At 44.1% G+C, this 6,297-nt stretch overlaps 1 protein-coding gene across 3 annotated transcripts in view; it reads left to right on the top strand.

Moving 5' to 3' along the window:
• Nucleotides 1–55: 55 nt before the first annotated feature.
• Nucleotides 56–6,297, top strand: part of FBRSL1 (fibrosin like 1) — a 460,961-nt gene continuing 454,719 nt past the window's right edge. For all 3 annotated transcript variants that reach the window (XM_026037566.1, XM_026037565.1, XM_026037563.1), the window contains exon 1: nucleotides 56–95. The gene's annotated coding sequence lies outside the window, so the exon portion shown is untranslated. The remainder of the gene's footprint in view (nucleotides 96–6,297) is intronic.

The following is a 6,297-nucleotide window of genomic DNA, read 5'->3' as shown; positions in this document are numbered from 1 at the left end:
CGCCGCGCCGCCGCCGCCGCGAGTCCAGCTCGCAGGAGGAGGATCTCATCGACGGCTTCGCCATCGCCAGCTTCAACACGCTCGAGGCGCTCGAGGTAAGCGGCGAGCGCGGGCCGCGGGCGGGAGGCACACACAAAAACATTTAAAAAGGTCTATTTTTCCCTCAAAAAGTGCCTTGAGGCCGCTCTGTTTTAATACCGGTGAAGGCGCGTTCGTGTGTGTGTGAGCGCGCGGCCGGGGTCCAGAGCGTGGCGAGGTACTTGCAGCCCCGCTGCCAACTTATTACCCCTTCCCCTCTTGCCGGCTAACTATCACTTAAGGCGACTCCGSTTTATTTATTTATTTTCTTTAATTGGCTGCGGAAATCTCGCCGGCGCTGCGGCGTGTTGGGATGGTCCGGTATTGTTGTGCATGGTGGAGCTTCCCCTTCCTCCCCCCTGCCTCCTCCTCCTCCGCCCGGCTCGTGGAGTTTGTGTTTGCCTTGCCAAAATGTTACTTTATCTGTCTCCGGAGATTGTTAGCAAATGGCTGGTGTTTGACTTTATTTTATTTTTTTTTTGTGGAAAAGGAGATGTTTAAATGGATAATAATCCCTTGGTTGTAATTCCCATTTTTGAAGTAATTGAACAAATTCTTCATCGCGTGTTGACTGTACATATTTTTTTTCTGGTGTTAATAGTCTGGCAAAAATACTGCTTGTCTAACTTATTACAAACAATATTTGCTGAGCAAATACTGCCTGCCTTGTCTGAGCTAAGTTAAGCAGAGCAGGAAATTTAATATTTTCAGAGGGGCATTGACAAACGAAGACTTTGGCTTTTGATTTCTGTTTTGTTTGTGTGCGAGGGGGAGAGCGGAGTTGTTGAGAAAAAGCACCTTGCGACTCGCAGGGGAGGGAGGATAACTCACTTGTGAGCAAGCATGAGCCATCCAGGTCCCCCCACTGGGCTTTCTTCAGCGTGCTCTGCGAGGAAATGTGGGCAAAGTTTTAGGCGCTCCTGCTGCTTTTCGACTTCCTGTCGCCCAAGCGAACGTTAGCTGCATTGCAGGAACCCAGGGTTGTGTGTGGACGGGGGAATAATGTCTAATTTGCCCCAGGTTCTCCACCGTTTTTCCTCCCTAGGCTCTGAGAACCCGCTTTGTTGGTGTTCCTGGGCTTGCTGCTGCCACGCAGGCCTCTCTTTTCTAGGGGCCTTGTGGCTGCTGGAAGCTGTGTCCCATTYGAGGTGATGTCTGAAGGGGTTTTCCTGGACCAGTTTCTGTGGATCCCAGCCGTGGTCTCCGAAGCGCTGCAGAGGATCTGAGGTGGCCCTGGGATGTCCTGGGCACCCAGCCYCTTGTTGGGAAAACCGMCGACGCGTGGGTGATCCGTGAAACATTTGAGTGATGAAATCTTGGTTTGGGGAGCCCGGAGCTGGCAATTTGAGTGCTYGGAGAGCAGCACTAGGTGTGTAATGCAGGAGTRGAAATGTGATCTGTGGTGGAGTGGAGATTGGGTTTAGGCTTTCAGTGGAGTCGTTTCTGGAGTGTTGCCCTCATGGGAAAAGCCACTGCATGGCCACAGTGGGGCTGCTAATGAGCAAGGCATCCGCTTGGGCTTTCCTTTAAAACAGGTGCCACGGACCTGTCTGCGCGTTTTCCTTTTTTCTTGGGCATGCTCTTAGTCAAATCTGCATCAGCAGATAGGTCCAATTAAAGCACTGAGTTTCCACTGAGCTGTCAGGCAAGAAAGTAAAATTCATCTTCTTGCAGGAATTTTCTACCACGATGAGCACATTATCAGGAAATAGGTTTCAAACGGTAGTACCGTCCCTCCGGGGCTGACAGGGAGAACTCCCCGCTTTGCMAAGGGAATGGGTCTCTCTACCAAGTCAGCCAAGCGCTAACCTTAGTAATAGGGCACGTARGGTTGGAAGGAGGTGACCTTAAACTTCTGCCACCCCAAAGTATGTCTGTGGAAGCACCCCTGCTTGCTCTTAAAATAATAAAAATAAAGAACAGGGAGTGTGCCGTATTTGAGGGGCTCTGCAAGCCTTAATCATGCGTGTTTCATAAATTCCAGTAGTGCTGAAAAGGAAGAATACACGGCATTGTGAGGGTTTTTCTTTGCGAAGTGCAGCACTGAGCTTGACAAAGGCTGATGTCTGGGAGATTTAATGTAGCAGCAAGCGGAGGGGATTATCGAGACAAAACTACTTTAAAGTAACATGTGCCCATTTAAATTAGTGAAACTGCAAGGTCATTTTATGTGGTATGGAGCTGGGTGCTCTGGTGTGCTTGACTGCAACAGGTGGTTTTCCTTCTGGTTTGGAGGAGATTTGTCTTTCAGTGTGGGCTTTTTTTTTTTATTGTAAGTATGTAAAATCATCTATGGTGATATTTTGAAAATAATAATGGAAGACCTCCATCTCCAGCAAGAGAAAAGAAAGAAAATTGACTTCATGGCCTAGGAGCAGTACTGGCCTAAAAAAGTCGATTTTAATTTATGATTCTAAAAGAGGCTTTTGTGGCATAGGTGCCAGTTCGTTCTGATCTGTTTTTCAGTTCTTATTCTAGCATTGTTTTTCACTGGATTTTATGGAGATCTGTGATTACATTTAATAGGCTAGCTAAGCTTTGGATTTCCCCCAGAAAATTAAATTTATGATCAGAGGGAACTTTATGGTAGAGACATTTGGAAGTGGTCAGGTTCTTTCTTTGTTTTTCTCCTTATCTGAAAATATTGTGAATTCCCCTTCCTCACCTCAGAAATTTTTTATTGCGGGTGTTCTTGTAAAGAGAGGGTGCTATGTAAATATTCTTCCTACATGCTGAAGYGGTGATAAGAATGTTGAAGGTTAATACTGGAGGGACAGCTTCATAAAGCTTCTCTTAGCTCACTGGTGTAAACTTAAGAAACAGCGTTCTRGATTCTGAGTTAACTCGTGCAGCAGAACTTGCTTTGGAGTTGGGTGTCTGGAAATACTACATCTTATTTCTGTGGCATTTGTCACTTCACTTGCATCTTTACAGGAAAGGTGTTAGGATCGGGGAATCTGTATTTGGTTGTGTGGCACACACAYGTGCATTATATGTATATATTTTACATTAAGAGCAAAAAGCCTAACTAGTTAGCAAACCATTGGTCTTTGTGTATAGAAAGTTAGGACTTCCACTTTCCCTTCCTTCTCCTGAATCTTGTTATATAAATTGGGCTCAAACTGAGGTTACTGGTAGCTGGTCTGTGTGTAGTGTCTTTTAGCTGACGACTAAATGTGACTTGGGGTGGAAGGGAATTTGCCTCAACCTGTCCATGTGTAAAAGGTGGTCGGCGAGACGGGCAGCCCTTGGAAAAGCATTAGCTGATGCCCCTGCAGCAAAGAGGGCCAGTTCCTGTCCTGCTGGTCAAAAAAGTTAGCAGGCAGGGGAGTGGTGGGCTGAAAAACGGGGGATTTCTGGCTGCCTTCTGAAATGAATGGTATGGATGTGAGCGTGTGTGTAAATTCATTACATTCAGATGAAGCTGCTAATTATTCTTGAAGGTGATTGGTGAATCAGAGTGAGAGCATCTAAATGAGTGAGTCGGTATTTGAGGGCTCTCTCTGATCAGAGCTGTTCCTTTCAAGTATTAAAAACAGCGCTAAAAGGAAACTTCATCAGAATGTTAATGAATGCGATCTTTGAGAGCAATTGTTCTCTCCAAGTAGTTGTAAAGACAAGGGGTTGTGTTTTCTTTTTGGCTTTTGTTTATCAATTTCACAGATTCCAGCAAAGCTTTTGGAACACTGTATGGAAATTTTAACTTTCTTGTGTGTATGTTCTGTTTTTTTTAGGAATGTTTAGCCTATTAATAGAATCTCTTAGAGAATCCACTTGCAAATGTGCTTTGAGCAATGCATTGTGCAGAAGTGGATCCCAGCACTGACAAGGAAGATCTTTGCTTGGTGTCTGTCTTGTTGGAGGTGGCTGCTGCCCTTGCACTTGAGCTGGATCGAGGCCCAGCTGCAACTAGTCGCAGACCTAAAGAAGGTTGATTAAAGCTTTGCCCATTCCCTCACTGTTGTTCTGCAGCAACCTACCAGTACTAACCTGCAATTACTTCTTTGCTGCCTGCACTTCAGTGCAGCAGAATTTAGAAAGCCTCGTGGTGATGGTAAACTTCTGGGCAGAATCCATAAGTTCTTCAGCTGTGATCTTGATAAGGCTGTTTTCACATGTGTGTTGTACACTGTGCAGTTACTGTTGCTCTGATCGCTCATTGATAAGAAAACCAGTGTATTTAACTGCAGCTTCCTGTTCCAAAGGTTTTGTGCTATTTCCACCTAGCTGACCTAGCTTTGTAACTTTTAATTTATGGTCAGTGTTGTAGTGGCCTTTGTTTTCTGTGCTTATGTTCTAAAACAAGTAGTTTCTAGACTTTAGATATTTCCCCCTTTTGCTTAATTACCAAATGGCAATGCTTTTGAAGGAGAGTGTTCTTTTTTTAAAATACGCAGGAAAGCTATTTTTTTCCTCTTTTTTTTTGTTTTTGATACTGCTCTAAATGATTTTTTCCTTTTTTTTCTTTTTGATTTTCTTGAAGGCTTTTTAGTCTCTATTGATTTATTCCTGTAGCTGTTGATTTTTGCACCTTGTCTGACTCAAGTACCTAAGGTATCTTTGTTGTTGTTGTCGTTGAAGTAAGAGGCTGTTAATATGGAGCTGCAAGAGAGGGAATGGAGGTGATGGGTTGTGGCAAGTCTGYGCTGGGGACACAGCAATGTCCCCAGCATGGGCCATGCTGCTGGCCTGCTCCATGTGCATGGTGTTATCAGTATTATTAGTGCCATTTAACACAGCTGTGGTTTCCACACCGAGAAGTGTCTTCCTCGCCTGAGACTGGGCTTTGAACAACCTGTGCTCCTTGAAACGCAGGTGAAAATCCCAGCTGAGCTCAGGGATCCCCTGTATCCTTGCCAAAGCGATGCTTTGAGGTCCACCTAGTTTGGTCCATTTGAAGTCTTAAAGTTTTAGCCTGAGTTACAATAGACTCTGTCTTTGTTCTCTTTTGAAAGATCTTTTTTTAATCTGACTGGTGTAGATACTCGGCTGCAGTTCTGTGTGTAGTTTACCTTGGATAAAACATGAAATGAAGCTTGCTGARAATGTGTGTCTACACAGAAGTGGACCTGACCTGCATGAACAAAATGAAAAGCTCAAATTCTAATTTGTATACAAAATAGTGTAGATGCTTCATAATTGAAAATAGAGAGCATTGTGTATTGTACAGGTAAACACTTCTGATAAAAGGGCTGTAATAATTAGTGTCCCACTTAATCCAAATAACAGACGATGTTGGATCCAATTACTATGTATTTGTATTAATACTTTTGAGTTCTGGTATAGTAACAACAGAAAAGTTTATTGCCCACCCAATATGTTAATGAGACACACTTGTTATCATTAATCTAAGGTATTTCACAGAATGAGACTAAAAATGACAGTGATTCTTTATGGGGAAATAACAGTGAAAAACTGAGCTCAGTAGGATGAAATTACTCCAGCATCTCCCTCCACTTCATTTCTGCATCTCTCTACATCAAGCTTAGTTGGGCTTGGTGGGTGTTCTGTGTTTTCTGCCTGTGTGTAGCTCCTAAACTGTGAGTGAACATTGTGTGGAGAAGGCCATAGGGCCATGCTTGTTGCTTTAGCTTCTGGAATGACTGGTCTTTGTCACGGTGATATAAGTTGTGGGGGAGCCATCGTGTAGTTTCTTCAGTGGTACAGCAGGTACGCGAGCGTGAACGGAACCAGTAAAGCTCAAGCCCTGTGTCCTGCCCAGTGTAATGCATTTTTTCAAATAAAGTTTTGACCTGCAGCATGAAGGACAAGCGTGGTGGTGCCTGTTACATATGAACATCCTGCTGTAAGTGAGAACAGTTTCCAATTCTCTGCACTTTAATGCCTTCAGTTTATCACAGTAAAGGCATAAAAGAGCTTTATGTAGGTGAAGTGGCTCTTGCTGTTTAAATACCTTTTGGCTTTGCTGTGTTTCAGCACGAGCCAGGGCTTTCACTGCTCCAGCAGTGTTCCTTGCATAGAGAAGAGTCTGAGCTCCRCTGCACTGCTCCTGTTCTGTATCTTTGAAAAATACATTTTTTTCCCCAAACTAATGAGCTATTAATAATACTAGTCGGATGCTGAAAGGAGAATCAGTTTTCACCTTATTAATGCAAAATGTTTAAAATGYAGCAGGAGATAAAGTAATTTCCAAGACTGCCTAGGCAAAAATGAGGCCTGCGTTTGGTTGCCAGTCGAGTTCCTCTTGCCCCGGCCCCC

This window comes from Nothoprocta perdicaria, unplaced genomic scaffold, assembly GCF_003342845.1.
Source record: "Nothoprocta perdicaria isolate Ctin4 unplaced genomic scaffold, notPer1 scaffold_2, whole genome shotgun sequence".
Lineage (NCBI taxonomy): Eukaryota > Metazoa > Chordata > Aves > Tinamiformes > Tinamidae > Nothoprocta > Nothoprocta perdicaria.
This window is presented reverse-complemented; position numbering and strand designations above follow the sequence as displayed.